Below are 22,500 nucleotides of genomic sequence, written 5' to 3'. Positions count from 1 at the left end.
CAGCAATGTGGAAGGGAATGTAGAGGTGAAAAAGGTGTGTGTTAAATACGAGAAAATCAATGAAGGGTACATTTTGAGGTACGACACGTGTGAATCTAATTAAGTAAGCGTTCTTGGGTAAGAATAGGTGTGAAATTAAACTAAAGAATTCGGAAAGTTAGGTGGAAAGGTATTTATGAGTGAAAAAGGTTAGTTAACTAAAAGAAAACTTAGGTAAATTTTGAGTTAACTACACTTACGAATCTAATTAGGGTAACATTCTGCGGTAAGGATAGGGGTGAAATTCAGGTATATAATTGTTTTTTAAGAAGTGTCTATAGTGTGAAGGTTTGCAAAGGTTAAAAAATGTGTTAATTAAGAGAAAATAAATTAAAGGTAAATTATATGGTTTTGAGACGTGTGGATCGATTCAAGCCGACATTTGGAGGCAAGGAAAGGTGTGAAACCAAACTTTATAATTGTAATTTGGAGAGGAAGGTAGAAATGTATGCAAAGGTGTGTTAATTACGCCAAAACTAATTAGAGGTAAATCCTAAGGTAAGGAAACTTGATAATCTAATTAAGGCTAAATCATAGGAAGAAAAGGAGTGAAAATATATCTAAATAATATGAAAAGTAAAGTGGAGAGGCAGGCAATGGTGAAAAAGCCTGTATCAAAAGAGAATAGAGTATAGGTGGGTAAATTCTAAGGTGAGGGAACGTGTGAGAGTAAGATTAATCATTTTCTTATGGAGGGCAAGGTGAGGAGAAGTGCAAAGGTGTAAAGTTGTGTGTTAATTAAAGGTAACAACCGGGGTAGAAGGGGTTACTTGAGATTACGTGAGGAGAAAGTGTCAGAACGGAAGGAACGTAAGACTAAATGAAGTGCGAGAAAGGAGTGAAGTTATACAATAGAGAAAGAACAAATGACTCGTGAATAAATGAATGAAAGGAGAAGGGATGGAAGGAAGGACTGATGAAAGAATAGATGAATGGGTGGAAGGAAGGGTGAAGAGAAGAGACAAGGATAAAATGAAAGGAAGAAAAGTGACAGACAGGCAGACGAAAGGCAGAAAAAAAAGACAGAAAAAACAGACTAAATGAATGAAAGGAGAAAGGATGGAAGGAAGGATTGATGAAAGGATAGATGAATGGGTGGAAGGATGAAGAGAAGAGACAGGGATAAAATGAAAGGAAGAAAGTAACAGACAGGCAGACAAAAGGCAGAAAATAAAGAAAATAAAAAAAACAGACAGACAGACAAAGAAATATAATACAGTGAGAAAAAAAAGTAAACAAAGAGAAGAAAAAAAAGTCGTGGGCAGTAACGAGCGAGGAAGTTCAAGACAATTAAGAAGGAAATGACTGAAGGAGGGAAGGAAGAAAGGAAGGAATCGAGAAAGGAAGGAAGTTACGAAGGAATGAGGGAGGGATTGAGGGAAGGAAGAAGGAAGAATGGAAGGAAGGAAAGAAGAAAGGAAATAAGGAAGGCAGGAAGGAAGGTAGAAGGGAATGAAGGAAGAAACGAGGGAAGAAAGAAAAGAAAGGAGAAAAAGACAAGAAGGGAAGAAGGGAAAGGAAAAAAAGGAAGAAAGGGAGGAAAATAAAATGAAAGAATAAAGATACACAGCAACAAATGAAACCAAAATAAAAATAAAAAATAATTACGAAGAAGAAAAAAACGGAGAGAGAGAGAGAGAGAGAGAGAGAGAGAGAGAGAGAGAGAGAGAGAGAGAGAGAGAGAGAGAGAGAGAGAGAGAGAGAGAGAGAGAGAGAGAGAGAGAGAGAGAGAGAGAGAGAGAGAGAGAGAGAGAGTAAAGGAGGAAAGAGATTAATTATACGAACAATGCCTTGCCCTGTCCAGGTGAGGCCAGGTGAATGGAGGAGAGAAGCAGGTGTGGGTAATTATGTGGAGGGAGGGAGGAAAGAAGAGAGGAAAGAAAGTGTTGGAGGGAAAGGGTTATGCGGAGGAATGGAGGAAAGAGGAGGGAAAAGAGGTGTGGGAGGGAAAGTTTTATGTGAAGGGAGGTAGGAAAGAAAGGAAAAAAGGGGGTTGGAGGGAAAGGGAGGGAGGAAAGAGAAGGGAAAAGAAAGTGTTGGAGGGAAGGGATTATGTGGAGGGAGGGAGAAATGCAGATGAAGGAAAACAAAATGCCTAAGTAACAAAAAAAGGTGACTAAGGAAAAAAACGGAACTAGGGAAAAAGAATGAAGGAGAAAAAATAAGAATGAAACGTAATGTGGAGTGAGGGAAGGAATGTGTGTGAAGGAAAAGGAATTGCCAAAGTAACAAGAAAAAGATGAATAAGGAAGAAAAAACGGGACCAGAAAAGAAGAGAAATTGAGAAAGTAAGGAAAATATAGAGAAAGAAAGAAAACCAGGGAGAAATAACGGGACCGGAAAAGAAGAAAAAATGAGAAAGTAAAGAAAATATGAAGAAAGAAAGAAAACCAGGGAGAAATAACAGGACCGGAAAAGAAGAAAAAATGAGAAAGTAAAGAAAATATGAAGAAAGAAAGAAAACCAGGGAGAAATAAAAAGAAGAAAAAATGAGAAAGTAAAGAAAATATGAAGAAAGAAAGAAAACCAGGGAGAAATAACGGGACCGGAAAAGAAGAAAAAATGAGAAAGTAAAGAAAATATGAAGAAAGAAAGAAGAAAAAATGAGAAAGTAAAGAAAATATGAAGAAAGAAAGAAAAGCAGGGTGAAATAACGGGACCGGAAAAGAAGAAAAAAATGAGAAAGTAAGGAAAATATGAAGAAAGAAAGAAAAGCAGGGGGAAATAACGGGACCGGAAAAGAAGAAAAAATGAGAAAGTAAAGAAAATATGAAGAAAGAAAGAAAAGCAGGGTGAAATAACGGGACCGGAAAAGAAGAAAAAATGAGAAAGTAAAGAAAATATGAAGAAAAAAAGAAAGAGAAGAAGAAGAAATGAGAAAGTAAGGAAAAATAAAGAAAAAAAAGCAAAAAGAAGAAAAATGAGAAAGTAAATATAAAGAAAAAAAGAAAAGCAAGGAGAAATAACGGGACCGGAAAAGAAGAAAAAAATGAGAAAGTAAATATAAAGAAAAAAAGAAAAGCAGGGAGAAATAACGGGACTGGAAAAGAAGAAAAAATGAGAAAGTAAAGAAAATATAAAGAAAAAAAGAAAGGCAGGGAGAAATAACGGGACTGGAAAAGAAGAAAAAATGAGAAAGTAAAGAAAATATAAAGAAAAAAAGAAAGGCAGGGAGAAATAACGGGACCGGAAAAGAAGAAAAAAATGAGAAAGTAAGGAAAATAAAGAAAAAAAGAAAATCAGGGAGAAATAACGGGACCGGAAAAGAAGAAAAAAATGAGAAAGTAAGGAAAATATAAAGAAAGAAAGAAAAGCAAGGGGAAATAACGGGACTGGAAAAGGATAAAAATGAAGAAAATTATGAGAAAGTGAGAACATAAAGAAAGAAACAGAAGCAGGGAGTAACAGACAGATAAAGAAAGAGTGACAAAGAAATAAAAGAAAGAAAGAAGAAATGGAATGAACGATGGAGGGAATAAAGGGAAATATAGAAGGAAGGAACGAAAAGATAAAGGAGGAGAAAGAGGAAGGAAAATATGAAAGAGAAAAATTAAGAAAATGAAAAAGAACAAATAAGAAAAAGAAGGAAATTAACACTAAAGGAACGAAGAGAGTGAATAAGGAAAAAATGGACCGGAGAGAAAGAAAAAGGAAAATATGTTAAGAAGTAAGGAAAACATAAAGAAAGAAACAGAAGCAGGCAGAAACAGACATATAAAAAAGTGAAAAGAAAGAAAGGAAGGAAGAGATGGAATGAACGATGGAGGGATTAAAGGACGATATAAAGAGGAAAAGAAAAGCTAAATGAAGAGGAACCGGAGAGAAAATCTGAGAATATGAGTGAGAGAAAAATAAGGAAATAAAAGAAAATTAACAAATGAAAGAAATTTAAAAAGAAATATAAAGGAAGGTAGACAGAAAGAATAAAATAAATAAAGTACAAAACTCAGAACGAAATTACTTATATAATACAGGAAAAAAGAAAATAAGAAAAAAAAGGAAAGGAACGCAGTAATAAAATGTAGGGAATAGAAAGAATTAAAAAGAGTGAATAAGCAACGAAGAAAAAAAAAAAAGCATAATATGAGGAGCTAAGAATGGACGAAGAGAAAAAGGAGGAAAGGAGAAGAATAAGAAAACTAAAAATGGAAGAAGAGGAAAAGGAGAGTGGAGAAAAATAAGCTAAGAATAGAGAAACAGAAGAAGATGAAAGGAGGAAAATAATAAAGCTAAAAATGGAGGAAGGGAAAAAGGGGGAATGAAGAAAAATCAGATAAGAAGAGAAAAAGAGAAGAAGGTGAAAGAAGGAGAATAATAAAGCTACAAATAGAGGAGGAGAAAAAGGTAAACAAAAAAATAAGCAAAGAATAGATTACGAGGAAACGGTGGGAGGAGGAGAATAAGCGAGCAAAGAATAGAGAAAGATAATGAGGTGAGGAGAATGAGAGAAGAAAAAAGAAAGACAATAAAAGCTAAAAGTCTGAAGAACGAACAAACACGACCAAGGAGGAAAGAAGGAAAGAAGGAAGGAAGAAATAAAAGAAGGGAGAAAAAATAAGAAAAGGGAAAGAAAAAATGAAAGGAAGGAAAATAAAAGGAAAGAATGAAGATACAGTGCAACAAATTAAAGCAAACACACACAAAAAAATAGCAAAGGACCGTGAAGGAAAAAACGAGGAAGTGAGAGAAAGTGAGAGAGAGGAAAGGAAAAAAAAAAACGAAAAGCAGACCCGCACAAATAAAGAGAAAACGTGAGAAAAAAAAGAAGGTAACAATAAAAAAGAAAGAAAGGAAATGAAACCGACACAAAATAAAAGAGATGGGAAGGAGAATGGGAGAGAAAAAAGTAAAGAAAAAAAGTTGAAGTTAAGAAAATATAGGCAAAACCGAGTAGGAAGGAGAATGAAAAGAGGAAAAGAAAGAAGAAAATATAGGAGGAAGGAAATGAAAGTGAGAAAAGGATAAAAAGAAAAAAAAAGAAAAAATATAAAACGAGGATGGAGGAGAGAGGGAGATATTAGAGAGGGAAAAGGGAGGAGTAAGAGAGAAAAAGGATAATACATGAGGGAAGGGGAGAGAAAATGAAGGGTAAGAGGATTAAAGAGGGGAAGAAAATGGAAGTGAAATGTCAAGTAAAAAAGGAAGATAAAAAGACGATAGATAAGAAAAGGGAAGAGGAGAATAGGATAAAAAGGGAAGGAAAGTTAAAGAAAAATGCAAAGAAAAAGGAACAGGAAAAATATAAGAGAAAAAATGGGAAAATATACAAAATGAGGGAAGAGGAAGAGGAGAAAAGTAAAAGATAATGTAAAGAAAAAAGGAAAGGAAAGAAAATAACAGGAAAAACGGGAAAATATACAAGACGAGGGAAAGGAAAAAGAGGATGAGGAAACGAAAAGGAAAACAGGAGATGAAAACAGAGAAAAGTATCAGAAAAAAAGGTTAAAAAAAGAAGGAAAAGAGGGAAAGATAAAGAAAAAAACTGTACAATATAAAAGACGAGGGAAGAAGAAGAGAAAAGGAGAAGAAGAGGAGGAGGAGGAGGAGGAGGAGGGAAAAGTGGAGGAAAAATGTAATGAAAGAGAAGGAGAATGGAGAGAGGAGGCTAATGGGAAGGTGTGAGGCATAGAGGTGAGGAGGAAAGGTGTGTGTGTGTGTGTGTGTGTGTGTGTGTGTGTGTGTGTGTGTGTGTGTGTGCGTGTGTTACGTGAGAGGGAGAGTGTTGTGTATGGGTGATTGCAGTGAGGAGGAAAATGGGAGAAGGAGAAGGAGGAGGAGGGTGAGGTTATGGTGGTGGTGGTGGTGGTGGTAATGGTGGTGGTGGTGGTGGTGGTAGTAGTAATGGTGGTCGTATGATAAACAGGAAGAGGAGGAGGAGGAAGAGGAGGAGGAGGAGGGGGCGAAGTTGTTGAGGGCTTAGAAGAATATCAACATACGAGAGAGAGAGAGAGAGAGAGAGAGAGAGAGAGAGAGAGAGAGAGAGAGAGAGAGAGAGAGAGAGAGAGAGAGAGAGAGAGAGAGAGAGAGAGAGAGAGAGAGAGAGAGAGAGAGAGAGAGAGAGAGAGAGCAATGGACATGGGACGAAAGGAAAGATGAAACGGGGAAAAGAGAAACAAATGAGAAAAAAAGAAAAGGAAGGAAGGCGGACGAGAAAAAAGAAAGAAAAAAGAAGAAAACTAGAAGGAAAGGCAAAAAAGGATAAAAGAAATAAGGAAAGGAGGAATGTTGAAAGGGGTAGGAAAAAGGAAGAATTAAAGAGGAAGAGGGAATAAAGGAGGGGAAGAAAGAACAGCAGAGAAGAGGAAGAGAAAGAAAAGGAAAGGAAAGTCAGGAGTGGAAGAGGAAGGGAATGGAGAAGCGAGTGGAAGGAAGGAAAGGGAAAATGAGGAAGAGAGAGATGATGGTGGAGAGAAGGGGAGGGAATGTAAGAGGAATGGATTGGAAGATAAGGAAGAGGAAGGGAAGGGAGAAGGGAGGGAACGAAGGAAAGGGAAAGTGAAGAAGAGAGAGATAATGGTGGAGAGAAAGGGAGGGAATGGAAAAGGACGATAAGGGAAGGTAAAAAAGAAATAAGAGAAAGGGAAGGGAGAAGGGAGGGAACGAAGGAAAGGGAAAGTGAAGAAGAGAGAGATAATGGTGGAGAGAAAGGGAGGGAATGTAAGCGGAATGGAAAAGGACGATAAGGGAAGGTAAAAAAGAAATAAGAGGAAGGGAAGGGAGAAGGGAGGAAGGAAGGATTAAGAAAGAAGAATGGAGAGGATGGAGGGACTGGAAGAGGAAGAAAAGAGAGGAGAAAGGAGGGAAATAGTGGGAATTAAGAAGAGAAAGAAGAGATAAGAAGGGAAATAAGAAGGGAGATAGGGAAATAATTAAGAGTGGTATGAAGTGAGGGGTAAGAGGAAGAATGGTGGGGTAGGAAGGGAAGAGAAAGGAAAGGGATGAAGCAGCAGGGAATGAAAGAGAAAGGGAAAGGAGGTGAAGGGAATGGAGGAAAAGGAGGAAAGGGAAGAAAAGTAAGGAAGGGAAGGAAAGGGGATGAAGCAGAAGGGTATGAAAGGGAAAGGAAGTGAAGGAAAGTAATGGAAAAGGAGAGGAAAAAGGAAGAAAAGTAACGAAGGGAATGGAAGAGAAAGGGAGGAAATGAAGAGGAAATGTGAAGGGGGAGAAGGGAGGGTAAGGTAAGGCCTAAGGTAAGCCTAACAGAAGAGGGTAAAAGGAGTATTGAGAGCGAAGGGGAGGAGAGCAAGTTAGGTGTAATTAAGGAGGAGGAGGAGGAGGAGGAGGATAAGAAGAGGAGGAGGAGGAGGAGGAGGAGGATTGAAAGGATGAAGAGATGAAGAAGGGATGACGAAGGAAGGAAGAAAGGAGAAAGTAAATGAGCAGAGGAGAAGCAAATCGAGGAAAGAGAAGGAGTAGGAAACAAAAGTAAATGAAGATGATTAACAAGAATAACAAGAACCACAAATTAAACAAAACAGAGAAAAAAAATGAAAACAATAACAATAGAGAGAAAAAGGTAAAACAAAAACGGACGTAGTGGAGGAGGCAGCACAAGAAACAAGGCACAGGTGAGGGTTAGTAATTAGAGCCAGGTACGTCGGCAAACTCAGGTAGGTTGGAGCGGTGGCGTCGACTAAATGAGATCAAAACAGAGATTAAGAAGAAAACACCCGATGATTATCTAAACGACTCAGAAGAATTCGGGGAAGGTAATCCGATTCTTCTTTGATCACCTTCACGTGGGATTTATAAAGGGAGAAACAGACAGCAGAGAGCAGATAACAGTATAACAGAAAATTGGCAGGTGTATGTGACCAGTTAACTAGCGGCATTAGAACACGTGAACGATGTAATGTAGTAATAGTAGTAGTAGTAGTAATAGTAGTAGTAGTAGCAGTAGTAGTAGTAGTAGTAATAGCAGTAGATGCAGCAGTTAGTGAAATATGACTAGCAAGTACAATAGACTTTTACATGGCTCTAAAAAGTAGTACGCTAGAAGTCGAAAAAAGTAGTAGTAGTAGTAGTAGTAGTAGTAGTAGTAGATGCAGCAGTTAGTGAAATATGACTAGCAAGTACTATAGACTTTTCCATGGCTCTAAAAAGTAGTATGCTAGTAGTCGAAATAATATTAATGATAATAATAATAATGATAATGATGATAATAACAGTAGTAAAAGTAGTAGTAGTAGTAGTAGTAGTAGTAGTAGTAGTAGTAGTAGTAGTAGTAGTAGTAGTAAAAATGAACAAGTACAAGATCAAGATTTGGAAGAAAGAGAAAAAAATATAATAAAAAAGAGAAAGAGGAGAAGACTAAGAGAAGGAAGAGGATAACAATAAATATGAAAAAAAAGTAGAAGTAAAAGAAATAAGCGATAAGAATGTGTCTGTAATGGCTCTAGAGTGGCATAGAAAAGATGTAAACAGAGATAGCAGAGAGTAACAGTAGCAAGGACACGAGTGAGCGGCCCTTCAGAGGAGACTCGAGATAATCAGGCTATCAAGGAAAGGTGCGCCAGGTAATTAAAAGGCACAGGTGAGTAAGTACAAAATTATGGACGTGAAAAACAAGCGGGACGAAAGTATAAAAGACCGGCAGAAAATGCAGAGAGAAACTGTGAAAGGAATGTAGATAAAGAAGCGATTAGCTTTGAAAGGGAACATAATGTGAAACTTGAAAACGTGAAAATATAAATACATGAAATTCAGTTAGCAGAGAATTTTAATGAATAAAGAAATATAACAATTTTGATACGAAGAAATTAAACAAAAAGAAATCATTCAAATTTCTAGAAAATGGTAATGATTGAAAGACAAAAACTAAAGTAAAAATACTTTACAGGTAATAAATTAAAAATGAAGGATGTAAAAAAGAGGCGGGAAGGAATTTTAAACGTGGGCAGAAAAAAACATATTAATGACTTAATCCTTCTCTTTTTTAAAGGAAGGTACGTTGATGTAAAAAAATGGACAGTGGTGGGGAATAGTTATTTTAAATGCAAACATAAAAAATGTGACCTTTTTGGCAAAGAATAAAAAATAGGATTAACAAATGTCAAAGAGATGACATTTAGTTGCACGAACATTATGAGAATAAGTAAAAAAACATGAATATTATATCTTCAATGTTGACGGAGATTAAATGCCACAAAAGGACTAATGATAATCTACGCACAACATTCACAAAGGGAGCAAAGGGATTACACAAGGTAAAGGATCGGTGGTAATTAATGTCATTATTAATCTGATTATTAACAACAATTACTGAAAAAATAAAAATACCTAACACAGATATTCCGCAAAGGAAGCGAATGTATTTTTAGCAGAAGTTAAAAATAATGACTCCTATTATGAGTGAGGCGTGATCAAATAATATTAAGATAGCTACGAGAGGTTTTCTGAGCGGATGCAGTGTAGGGGGCGGTACAGCTGGCCTATGTGACTCGACCAGCGCCTCTCCGTACCCCAGCGAGAGAGAGAGAGAGAGAGAGAGAGAGAGAGAGAGAGAGAGAGAGAGAGAGAGAGAGAGAGAGAGAGAGAGAGAGAGAGAGAGAGAGAGAGAGAGAGAGAGAGAGAGAGAGAGAGAGAGAGAGAGAGAGAGAGAGAGAGAGAGAGAGAGAGAGAGAGAGATACCCTACATAGATGCATCTTTCAGGCCCTTCGTTGTTGTTGTTGCTGTTGTCACCGTAAGAGTCAGCTCAAGGAAATAATAATAAAACAGATCGCTGTAAAAGGAAAAATAATGTTTTACGAACACTTTTCAAGAAAGTGAAAGAACGTTATAGCAGGTTAAGAAGAGCTTAAGACATTTGATATAAAATGCATGTAGTAGTAAATAAGAAATATTTATTCACAGCACTAAGAGGACGATGTGTTTATACATAAAGAAACTTAATCATTTATTCATAAAGGAAGTTAATGTAATTAACAACGAGCGCATAACTCAATGCTTCTAAGATTCAAGTGCGGGAATGGCAATAATGTCAATAAACAAAATGTAATTATTATCCACTCGTGGTTAATATTATACATTCAACATTTAAGAAAGCAGCTAAGAAACTTTACTGCATCAGCAGAACAGATGAAGAACCTATGATGATAAAACGTTAATGATAATGATAATAACAATGTGAAAAAACAACGACCATTTTAGACGCTCTCTTCCTCGGCTCTTCCCTTGACATCAGTTCTGACACTTTCAGTTTGCCAGACGCCGCTCCCTACAAGGCTTCAGTGAACCAGTTTTATGGGTTAGCGGCTTCAACAAACATACTGATTTCTCTGTAGGCGACAGCATTCCGTGATATAACAGGAAAGTGTAATAAAATGAGAAGTATGTGGAACTAAACGAAGGCGAGAAAAAAAAACCGTTAAAAAGAAGCCGTTGCTTTTACGAGTTGATGACTGACATCTGTTGAATAAGGGAGAACGGCCGCAAAAGAGCAAGCTTTTTCCAAACAGTCTTATGGATGGACGTAGAGAAGCTGTAAAACAAAGAACACGAGTAAGAGGAAAAAGACTTCTCATCACTGAAACAAAAAAATAATACGAATATTGATAATGTAAAATAAATAAACGTGATTAAATAACAACAGGAATAGTGATAATGTCCTCTCAGCTTAATTGAAATTGGGGTTAAAAAATAATGAAGACAGGGAGTAATTCTAATAATTAAATGAAAGAGTTTAAAATGTCACTGATTAACGACGGCAATAGGATAACGATAATAATAACTTGAGTGTAGAGGAAGTTGGAGTAATTAATGAGATAACTGGAAAAGATGCAACGATGAACGACAACAACAGTAATAATGATAATTAGATGAATGTAGAGTAAGTGGAGGTAATGAATAACGTAAGTGGAAAAGATGCATGACCTGACAACCAAATGAAGGGATGTTAAAAATGTGATTAATTAATAACCGTAATCGAAACACTAACGCTCTACGCAACGTCCATCAAGGAGGAGCGGGTGTTTTATTACATTAAGTGCTGCGGGTGAAATGCTGCCGATATTCAAATTGTATGGAAGCAGAATTAAATAATGCTAAAAGCGGTGCTATGCTTTCCATTAAGAGATAAAGAACTTAATTAATGAAAAAAATTATAACCCACTCGTGAAAAAAATATTCCCGAAGCTTACGCGTATATAACAAACACGGTTAAATGAACACAACTAACTGGGAAACGCTGTGATTTAAATGACTGGAAAAGCACACTAATGATATGACGATTATAAAAGAAATTTTCCCTGCAGTTTTTCCTTTTGTCTGTCTAGCATCAACATCTTGTTACGGAGAAGGATACGAGAGACACAACAAACAGCAGACAAAAGGGCTCAAGAGACTGGAAAATCGGCAACATGTATATCCATAATGATGTGACTTTTCTCCGCTTAAAGCAGAGTATTCTTGTATTGATTTCTCTTTTTGGCCACTCTACTCTATTTAGGAGCAGTAAGAAGCGGGGTTTTTTTCTCATTATTTTCTTTCTTTTTTTACGCCCTTGCACTGTCTCCTCTGCTGTAAAAAAAATAGGTTTTCAACTTTCGAACCCAATTATCTTTGACATGGTTGAGTCGACGGGCCGAGGGAAAGTAAATGGAGTAATTTAATTGAATGAACAATGAATGATATGTATACTATTGAAGCCACGACAGTCTCTCCACTTTAAACATTGCAAATTTGTCCTAACATTTTTTTTTACATTCCGTTTCTGTTACGGTGAAGTAGACAGACTAAAGGCAAGGAAAAACCTACTAAAACATTTATAAAAATACAATCGATATAAAAGAAAAATATAAAAAGAAAACCTACATATTTGTTGTTCGCCTCGCCTCTCTACAGCCCAAGTGCCTTTGTCATCGCGTGGGGGCAGCTCAGCCTGCCATCGGAACACTCGAGGTGATTGGAAAACTAATAACATGTAAACTACTCATGATATTTTGTTTACTGATGATATTGCTACTACTATAAATATTCGTGCTATTGTACTACTACTACTACTACTACTACTACATATATATAATTAATAACAACAATAATAATAATAATAATAATAATAATAATAATAATAATAATAATAATAATAATAATAATAATAATAATAATAATAAGTGATGTTATTCATTATTATCATCATTACTATTTAATTATTACTGTTATCATTACTATTATTATCATTATTATTATTATCATCACCATCATCATCATCATCATCATCATCATTCCTGCCATTATCAGTACCATTATCACAAAAGCCAAGTGGTCCACATAGGCAGTGAAAAACACCTGAATATAAAACATAATTATAACAGCAGCCATAACGCCTTCACATTAATTAAAGGAAACAGGCCAGGTAGACGCAGGTAATTGATGAGGGGGAGGCAGGTGTGTGAGGGGAGACAGGTGTGAGGTGTGAGGGCGGGCGGCCAGGTGTGCGGGGCGGGGCCTGAGACTAATTAATGAGGTGAGGTAAGATATGAGAGTACGTGTGCCAATTAATGAGTGGAAGACAGGTGAGGCGTGGCGCTGATTAATGGGCAGGTATGTAGACCGTGAACACCTGGAGGAGGCAGAAAGGGAGAGAGATGAAGAAATAAGAAATGAAATGAGAGGAAGGAGGAAAAGGTGAAAGGGGAAAACAGAAAAAAAGGTAAACGAAAAACAAGGGAAAATGGGAAACGAGATGGGAAAAGGAAAGGGACAGGAGACAGAGAAAGGGTAAAGGGAAATTAGAAAAGGGAAAGATAAAAGGGGAAAAGAAAAGGGGGAGAGAGGAAAAAACAGTGAAAAAGGGAAAGGGATAATAAGGAAAACAAAGGGAAAATGAGAAAGCGATAAATATAAACGGAAAGTAGAATACGCAAAAGGAATTAAAAAAAAAGAACAAGGAGGAAACACAAAAAAGGAAAACTGAAACCACAAGGAGGGAAAGAGAAATGGGAAAGGAGAAAAGGGGAAAGAGAAATGCAGAAAGGGAAAGGGAAAACAAAGGAATAAGGGATGGAGGAAAACAAAAGGAAAAGGGAACGGAAAAGGGAGAAAAGGAAAGGAGGAAGAGAAACGGAAAAGGAGAAATGTAAAAGTGGAAAGGGGAAATAAAAGGGAAAAAACAAAGGAAATAGGGAAGGAGGAGAACAAAGGGAAAAGGGGAAAGAGATAAAGGAAAGGGATAAATGGAAATAAAAAAGGAAAAGGAAAAGGAAAAGAAAATAGACAAAGGAAAAAACACAAAAGGTAAAACACGAAATGTCAAAAGGAAAGACCAAGAGAAAAAGGGAAAGTGAAAAAAACAGATAAAAGTGAAAAGGAAAAATGGGAAAGCGAAAATGAAATGGGGAAAAAGCGAAAGGGGAAAAGGGAAAGAGAATAAGGAAAAGGGAAAAAATGAAAGGAAAAAACACAAATAAGGGAACGATCCAAAATAAAGGGAAAGTTAATCATTGAGGAAATAAATATAAATAAAGACATGAGTGAACAGGTAAGCAGGTAAGAGAGAGAGAGAGAGAGAGAGAGAGAGAGAGAGAGAGAGAGAGAGAGAGAGAGAGAGAGAGAGAGAGAGAGAGAGAGAGAGAGAGAGAGAGAGAGAGAGAGAGAGAGTGTGTGGAGTGGAGGAAGAAAGTGAGAAAAGTACAAGGAGAAACGAAAAAGAGTAAGAGTTGAATAAAACACGAGAGAAAATGTAAAAGGTAGCGAAGCAGCGATCGGGAGTGAAGGAGGGAAAGGCATATGTCAAGGGAGAAAGAAAGTAGTCAGAATAGAAGGAATAAACGCAAGAGAACAGACTAAATGAGAAAAAGGTAGATAAAGGTAGAAACATGGCATAAATGAGGGATGTGAAGAAAATAGTTAAGAAGCAAAATACAACAAAACACGAAATTATGTGAAAAAAAGGGGAAGGGGAGGAGAATGGAAGGAAAGGGAAGGGTAGATAATTGAAAGAAAGCGAAAGGAAGGGAAACGAAAGGAAGTTAAATGCACCAAAACAAACGGAGAGGAGTAAGAATTGGATGTATATATGTAAGAGAAACTGAGTAAATGAGGAAAAATGTAGAGATATGTAGAAATAGGAAGAAAATAAGGGAAATAGGAGATAGAGGTAAAGGAGAAAAGAGTAAGAACAGAAGGAATAAGTGCAAGAAAAAAAAACAATATGAGGGAGAAGGAAGAGAAAAGGAATAAGGAAAACAAACATCAGAATACAAAAGGATTGTTAAAATAAATGTAGAAAGCAATGATTAAAAGAGGGAAAAGGTAGAGAAAGGTGCAAATAGGAGACGAACAAATGAAATGAGGTGAAGCAGAGGTAAAAGGGAGGAGGGAAAACAGAAGGAAAAAGGGGAAAGAGGTAAGGGGCATGGAAAAGGGAGAAAGGGAAAAGAGAAAGGGAAAGGAGAATATAAATAGACAAAGGGAAAACGCAAAAAAGGAAAATATCATATACCAAAGGGAAAACAAAGGGAAAAGAGAAAGTGAAAAAAATCAAAGGTAAAGTGGAAAGGAAAAAAGGAAAAGGGAAAACGGTAAAGGAAAAGCGAAAGAGAAAAAAGGAAACAAAAAGGGAAAACACAAAAAAGAGAACAATACAAAATGAAGAAAAAAATGTCCAAGAGTTAACCAACATGTCATTCCTCTCTCCGGTAACCCTTCAACATCCTTCCTTCCACTGTCCTTCCCCTCCATCTTCCATTCCATTGTGCTTCCTCTTTCCTACGACTTAAACGCTTTCCTGAGGGGAGTATCAAATTACCTTCGGGACTTCATTAAACTTCAACTTATGGACTAGACTGAAGCCCCTCCCCTCTCACCTGTGGGCTCTCCCTGTCAACTCATACCTGCCGTCTCAAACACCTGGCTTTCCCTAATTAGTTTAGTCTTAAGCCTCTTCCCCTCACACCCCATCACACCTGCCGTCTCAAACACCCGCCTCTTCCTCATTAGATTAGTCTTAAGCCTCTTCCCCTCACACCTCCCTCACACCACCCACCTCACACACCTGTTTTTCCCTCATTAGTTTAGTCTATGTCCCTTCCCTTCACACCTGCTAGCTCCCCCTCACACCTCACACCTGCCTTCTAAAAAGCCTGGCTCACTCTTATTAGTCTGGTCATAAGCCTCTTCACCTCACACCTCTTTCATACCTTCCTTCTCAAACACCTGGCTCCCTCTCTTAAGTTTAGTCTACGCCCCTTCCCTTCCCACCTGGTAGCTCTCCCTCACACCTCATACCTGCCTTTTCCTCACATACCTGGCTCTTCCTCATTAGTTACCTGCATGTGTCTCACCTGTTTCTCCCTCACACCTGGCCCTCCCTCATTAGTTACCTGCATGTGGCTCACCTGTTTCTCCCTCACACCTTACACCTCCCTCCTTCTCACACCTGTCTCCCCTCATTAGTTACCTGCATGGAGCTCACCTGTTTTCTCGATGGTACTTGCATCATGTTTACTTTACCTGAGCAAGCATTTCGCTATGTCTTTGTATATCATGTTTAGCTTCAGGTGTTTCCATTAAGCCATTACTATATAGTCCACCGCAGAACAAAGACCTTTCTCAACTATAAGAACATATATAAGTAGATTAGAAGTCTGCGAGAGGTCATTCGGTCTAGTCAAGGCAGGCCCTGTAAACACCACCTATCCTCAATATCCATAAATTTAGCTAATCGCCACTTAACGTTCTTTATAGTACTGGCACTCACCACATAAAAGCCAAGCCTGTTCCACTCCTCCAGCACTCTATTAATTAAACAATACTTGCTTGTTTTTTGTGAATGTGAATTTGTCCAACTTTAACCCATTACTAGGCGTCCCACCCGACTCCCTCACTGCCAGAACCTTATTGACATCCCCCTTATCAAAGCCCTTCGTTTGCAAACTTCAATCAAGTCTCCGCGTACCCTTCGTTCTCCACCTTCCTCCATGACTGCGAAAAGGAAGAAATCAAAGAGTCAAATGAAAAATGAGCAAATTAGAATCGGTGAAGAACGCGAACGAAAAGAAAATACATCATGAAAAAGGGGGAGAAGGGAGAGAAGTAATAATATCATAATATGAATAAAATATACGTGAAAAGAGGAATAACCAAAAGCAAAATACAACAAAAAACGAAATTATGTGTAAAAAACGAGGAAGGGGAGGAGAATGGAAGCAAAGGGAAGGGCAGATAATTGAGAGAAAGCGAAAGGAAGGGAAACGAAAGGAAATTAAGTAAACCAAAACAAACGAAAGGTAAGCAAAGGGAGGGGAAGGGAGGGGAAGGGAAGCACGGGGAAGGGGAAGGAAGGGAAGAGAAGGGAAGGGATATGAAAGGAGTTAGGGTAAAGTGAAGGGAGGAAAAAAGAAATCAAGCAATGGAAATGAGAGGGAAAGGGAGGGAAGGATAGGAAATGAAGTGAAGGGAAAGGAAGATATATAAAGAAAAAGAAAGTAAGAGGAAAGAATGTAAAGGAAAGTGAAGGGCAGTGAAGGTAAGGCAACGGACACGAAGTCAAATTAATGAGACGAGATGGTAAAACGAGGGAAGGGTAGGGAAATGAAGGGAAGGGAACGGAAGGGAAGGGATCGGTAGGGAAAGGAAGGGAAAGGAAGGGAAGGGAAAGAAAGTAAAATGGGAAAGAAAGAAAAGGAGAGGAGAAGAGGGCTAACTGAAGTAAATTAATGTAACACGAAGAAAAGTCAAAGAGAAGGGAAGCAAAGGGAAGAGAAGGAAGGGAAGAGAAGAAAAAAAAAAGGGAAGGGAAGGGATGCGAGGGGAAAGGAAGAGATAAGGGAAGAGAAAGGACAATAAGGGAAGGGAAGGGAAGAGAAACGGAGCTAAGGGAAAGGAAAGGAGAGGAAAGGAAAGGAAAGGAAAGGAAAGGAAAGGAAAGGAAAGGAAGGCAAGGGAAGATAAGGAAATGGAAGGGAAAGGGAAGAGAAGAGAAAGAAAGGGAAGGGAAGGGAAGGGATGCGAGGGGAAAGGAAGAGATATGTAGGGAAGAGAAGGGACAATAAGGGAAGGGAAGGGAAGAGAAATGGAGCTAAGGGAGAGGAAAGGAAAGGAATGGAAGGCAAGGGAAGAAAAGGAAATGGAAGGGAAGGCAAAGGAAAGGAAGGGAAGGAAAGTAAAGCTAATGGAAAGGAAAGGAAAGGAATGGAAGGAAAGGGAAGATAAGGGACATTAAGGGAAGGGAAGGGAAGGAAAGTAAAGCTAATGGAAAGGAAAGGAAAGGAATGGAAGGAAAGGGAAGAGAAGGGACATTAAGGGAAGGGAAGGGAAGGGAAAGGAAGTACAGCTAAGGGAAAGGAAAGGAAAGGAATGGAAGGAAAGGGAAGAGAAGGGACATTAAGGGAAGGGAAGGGAAGGGAAAGGAAGTACAGCTAAGGGAAAGGAAAGGAAAGGAATGGAAGGAAAGGGAAGAGAAGGAAATGGAAGGGGAGACAGAGGAAAGGAAGGGAAGGAAAGCGAAGGTAAAGGAAGTTAAGGGAAGCGAAGTGAAGGGAAGAAAAGGGAAACAAAGAAGGCAAGGCAAGAAAAGAGAGAGGATTTAACAAGGGCAATAAGTCATGACAGAGAGACAATTTAAAGGGACAATAAAGGAACGCCGGGTAAAGTCTGGTTAATTTACATGTGCCAGACTAATTACTCGGTCAGGTGAGTTAATGATTGCAGGTGAGTGTCTGGGAGTGAGTAACGAGGCGAAGGAGAGATAGATAGATAGATAGATAGATAGAGAGAGAGAGAGAGAGAGAGAGAGAGAGAGAGAGAGAGAGAGAGAGAGAGAGAGAGAGAGAGAGAGAGAGAGAGAGAGAGAGAGAGAGAGAGAGAGAGAGAGAGTAATAAACAGGAGATAAGACAGAAAGAGGAGAGAGAAGGAGGGAAGGAGAAAAAAAAAGCGGTAAAAAATATAGAGAGGGAAAGGGTGGATTAGAAAGAAGAAAGGAGAGAAAGGGAGAGAGACAAACGGAGAGAAGGGGACGAAGAAGAAAGCATCGAGGTAGGGAGGAAGAAAAGAAGGTAAGAGGAGGGAGAAGGAAAAAAAGGAAGGGACAGAGAAAGACGGAGGAAATGTCGGAGAGAGGAGAACAGAATAGATAATATGAATCGAGGAAGAGAAAGAAACAGAGAGAGAATGGGAGGGAGGGAGAGAGGGATTAAGGGAGAGAGAGAGAGAGGGAGAGGGAGAGAGGAAGAGCAGCTTGCAACGAGACATTATGAAGACAGGCGAAGAAAATGTGAAAGACTTGGAAGGTAAATTTATGCCCAGCTAAGTCTGCCCGAAGAAAATGGATGAAGGAAGGAAAGGTGGACGGAAAATATTGGGAATGAACGGACTTTATTGAAGAAAACGGAGACAGGGGATGCAAAGCTATGAGGATCGGTGACTTAGAGAGACTGGGAAATGAAAGTAAGTGAGCGAGAGCGGGAGGGAGAGAGTGAGAAAGTGAGAAAAAGGAGGGACATCAACACCAATTTATAGATGTCGAATGCATAAGCGAGATAGAAAGAGAGGAAGATAAGAGAGAGAAAAGAAGACACATATGAATTTGGAGATTTTAATAATGAGAAAAATAAAGAAAAAAAGAAGAAAAAAAGACACCCAGACCAATTTATAGATATAGACTGAATAAGAGAGATAGAAAGATAGAGAGATAAAAAAGAACACACACATATCAGTATAGACATTTTAACTACGACAGAGAGAGAGAAAAAAAAAAGGAGAGAGAGAAAGAGAGTCACATCAGTTGATAGATTTAGTCGATATAAAAAAAAAGATAAATAAAGATAGACAGACACAAATAGACAGAGACAGATAAAAATACAACACACACACACACATATCAATTTAGGGATATTAACTATGAAAGAGATAGACAGAAAGAAAGACAATAAGAGAAAGAGAGACAGTCACACCAATGTAGATATAAAGAATCCAGAAAGAGGTAGACAGAGAGAGAGAGAGAGAGAGAGAGAGAGAGAGAGAGAGAGAGAGAGAGAGAGAGAGAGAGAGAGAGAGAGAGAGAGAGAGAGAGAGAGAGAGAGAGAGAGAGAGAGAGAGAGAGAGAGAGAGAGAGAGAGAGAGAGAGAGAGAGAGAGAGAGAGAGAGAGAGAGAGAGAGAGAGAGAGAGAGAGAGAGAGAGAGAGAGAGAGAGAGAGAGAGAGAGAGAGAGAGAGAGAGAGAGAGAGAGAGAGAGAGAGAGAGAGAGAGAGAGAGAGAGAGAGAGAGAGAGAGAGAGAGAGAGAGAGAGAGAGAGCAGGTAACTTTATAGCTCTGGAATGGGAAGAACTGGAGCATAAAACGAGGGAGCGAAACAGGACTGATAAATTATGACCGGCGGCGAAATATTGTGACACGCGTCGAACGAGAAATTAAGGATCAACGGAAAGGAAAAAAAAAGTGAACGTGACGAGAAATTACGAACGACAACGAAAGAAAAATAAAGTGAAGATGACGAAGGGAATTAGTGAAAGACAAAGGGAATAGGAGGTAAATGTTATGAAGCTCAGTAACAAAAAATACATACGGGCAGCGAAGAAGAAATGGAAATTAGGAAAGTGCGGGAAAACGAGATATTACGAATGACAACGAAAGAAAAATAAAGTTAAGATGACGAAGGGAATTATTAAAAGACAAAGGGAAGACAAGGTAAATATGGCAAAGGTAAGAGGAGATAGAAAAAAATAAGAACACAGACAATGAAGAGGAAATGGAAAAATAGAAAAGTATTGTAGAAATGAAAGTGAAAAATGAAAAAAAATATAAATTGAAAAGGCAACCAGCAAAAGAAGTAAAAGTGAGCCAATAAAATGAATAATGCAAGTAATACAAAAATAATGTGGAATGATTAGTGAAAAGTTAAAAAAAATAGTTGAATAATTAGTGAAAAGTTAAAAAAAAATAATGATGAAAGATTAGTGAAAAGTTTAAAAAAATAATGTGGAATGATTAGTAAAAAGTTAGAAAATAATGATGAAAGATTAGTGAAAAGTTAAAAAAAATAATGTGGAATGATTAGTAAAAAGTTAGAAAATAATGATGAAAGATTAGTGAGAAGTTAAAAAATAATAAACAGCGAAGAAAGGCAAATTATGAAAGGAAAAACTTGCTAAACAAATTAAAGAAAAAAGAGAAGAGATGTAAACAAAAAACGTAAAGGTAAAATAGTTTCAGATAATAAAGGACACACAGAAGGAAACGAAATATAAGGAAAGGAAAGAAAATAAATCAATGAAAGGAAAAAAAGGAAAATATATATACAACAAAACAAAAATAAGTAATAAAAATGGCAAAACAGGGAAAAAACTAGAAATAAATAAATGTGAAGAAAAAAAAGGTAAAGAATGAAGGAAAAACAAATATAAAAAGGGAAAGGAAAGTATCAGGAAAATAATGAAGGAAAAGATAAAAAGAGAAAATAAAATAAATACACAATAAAGCAAAACTAAAAATCAATAATGAATGAGAAGATAGGGAGAAAATAAAGTAAAATAGTGAAGGTAAAAATAAAAAGAAAATAAAATAAATACACAATAGATTAAAAAGAAAAACTAAAAATAAATAATGAATGTGAAGATAGGGAGAAAAGAAAGTAGATACAAAAGGTTAAAAAATGAAAACTAAAAAGCAGTAAATAGAGAAAAGTATAAAAGAAAGTTAGATAAAAATAAGTAATAATGGAAGAAGCTGACTGACTAACGTGTCCCAAAAGTTTGCTTAAGTTTTTTTTTGGAAACTTAAAATATAAACAACGTGAGCTTACGAACAGAAAATTGATGGCAAAAAAAAGAGAAAAAACAGAATATAAAAGAGAAGAAAGAGGAAAATGAGAGTATAGGAAAGATAAAAGAAGGAAATAAGAGTATAGAAGAGAAGAAAGAAGAAAATAATATAGAAAGAAAGAAAAAAATGGGAGTATAGAAGAGAGGAAAGAAGAAAAAGGAGTATAGAAGAGAAGAAAAAGGAAAATGGGAGTATAGAGAAGAAAGAAAATAGGAGTATAGACGAGAAGAAAAAAAAGGAAAATGTGTGTATAGAACAGAAGAAAGAAGAAAATAGGAGTATGGAAGAGAAGAATGAAAATAATATAGAAAGAAAGAAAAAAATGGGACTATAGAAGAGAAGAAAGAAGAAAATAGGAGAATAGACGAGAGAAAGAAGAAATGGGAGTATAGACGAGAAGAAAGGAGAAAATAGGAGTTTAGGAGAGAAGACAGAAGAAAATGGGAATATAAAGGAGAAGAAAAAGGAAGATGGGACTCAAGAAGAAAAGAAAGATAAAAATGAGAATAATGGAACCGGAGAAAAGAAAAAAAATAAAGAATGGGAAATATAAAGAAAAAAGAACAATGTAGAATAAAAAGAATAGGAAATAGGAAGAAAATAAATACTCAAAAAGATCAATAAAATAGGAAAAATAATCAGAAAAAAATAATGAGAAGAGGAAAGAAATTAAGAAAAAGGAATACAGAAAATACGAAGAGATAAAAAACAAAGGAATGATAAGAATAAGAAAGAAGAGAAAAACTAGAGATAAAAAACAAATCATTAAGACGATTACCTCGAAAATTATTTATAAGGAATTAATTAAAATGAGCAAGACTATTTTACTTTTTTTTTTTATTTCTCCATAACCCCCCACCATTTTCTCTCTCTCGGGGTTTAAAACTTGCGTTGGAAAACCTCATTATATATTCAAGATTAAAATGATGCACACACAGAGGAAGGGAGGGGGGGAAGAGAGAGAGAGAGAGAGAGAGAGAGAGAGAGAGAGAGAGAGAGAGAGAGAGAGAGAGAGAGAGAGAGAGAGAGAGAGAGAGAGAGAGAGAGAGAGAGAGAGAGAGAGAGAGAGAGAGAGAGAGAGAGAGAGAGAGAGAGAGAGAGAGAGAGAGAGAGAGAGAGAGAGAGAGAGAGAGAGAGAGAGAGAGAGAGCGCAGGGATGTCTAATTTGTCTTTTATGATGATTGAAAGGGAGTTTGTTGCGGCAGAGGGAATCGCAAACCATGATTGAGGAGGAGAGTGGAGTGAAAATAATTGGACCCTAAAAATAAACAACGAAATAAATACAAAAATGAATAAGAGCGAGGAAAACAAACAAACAAAAATCTGCAGCATAAAGTCATAAACCAATAGTTGGAACACGAAAACAAAGTGAAAATAAGAAAGAAAATGAAACAAAGGAAAATGAGATAAAGTAGGTTTAATTTCTGACATGTATACAAGAAGAAAATTAAATAGAATAGGCTGCAGTTCCGTAATATATCAATAACTGCTTCCTTGAAAACGGCCACTTCTCTAATTCGCCCACTCCTCTAACACTTTTTAGGTGCAGTGAGTAGCGGGCTTTTTTTTCACATTTGTTATCTTTTTTATGCCCTTGAACTGACTCCTCTACTGTAAAAAAGAAAGAAAGAAAAGGAACGAAAAATGAAAAGAGAACTAAATATAAAAAAAAATACAAATGAGAAAACGAAATGAGGAAAAT

General features: G+C 37.2%; 1 protein-coding gene across 1 annotated transcript in view; it reads left to right on the top strand.

The window, feature by feature from the left end:
- The window catches only part of LOC126981744 (uncharacterized), a 457,088-nt gene that overhangs the window by 184,044 nt on the left and 250,544 nt on the right, over positions 1–22,500 (top strand). The window lies entirely within an intron of this gene.

The sequence above is a fragment of the Eriocheir sinensis genome, chromosome 49, assembly GCF_024679095.1.
Source record: "Eriocheir sinensis breed Jianghai 21 chromosome 49, ASM2467909v1, whole genome shotgun sequence".
Lineage (NCBI taxonomy): Eukaryota > Metazoa > Arthropoda > Malacostraca > Decapoda > Varunidae > Eriocheir > Eriocheir sinensis.
Note: the sequence above shows the minus strand (reverse complement) of the source record. Positions and strands in the feature narration are given on the sequence as shown.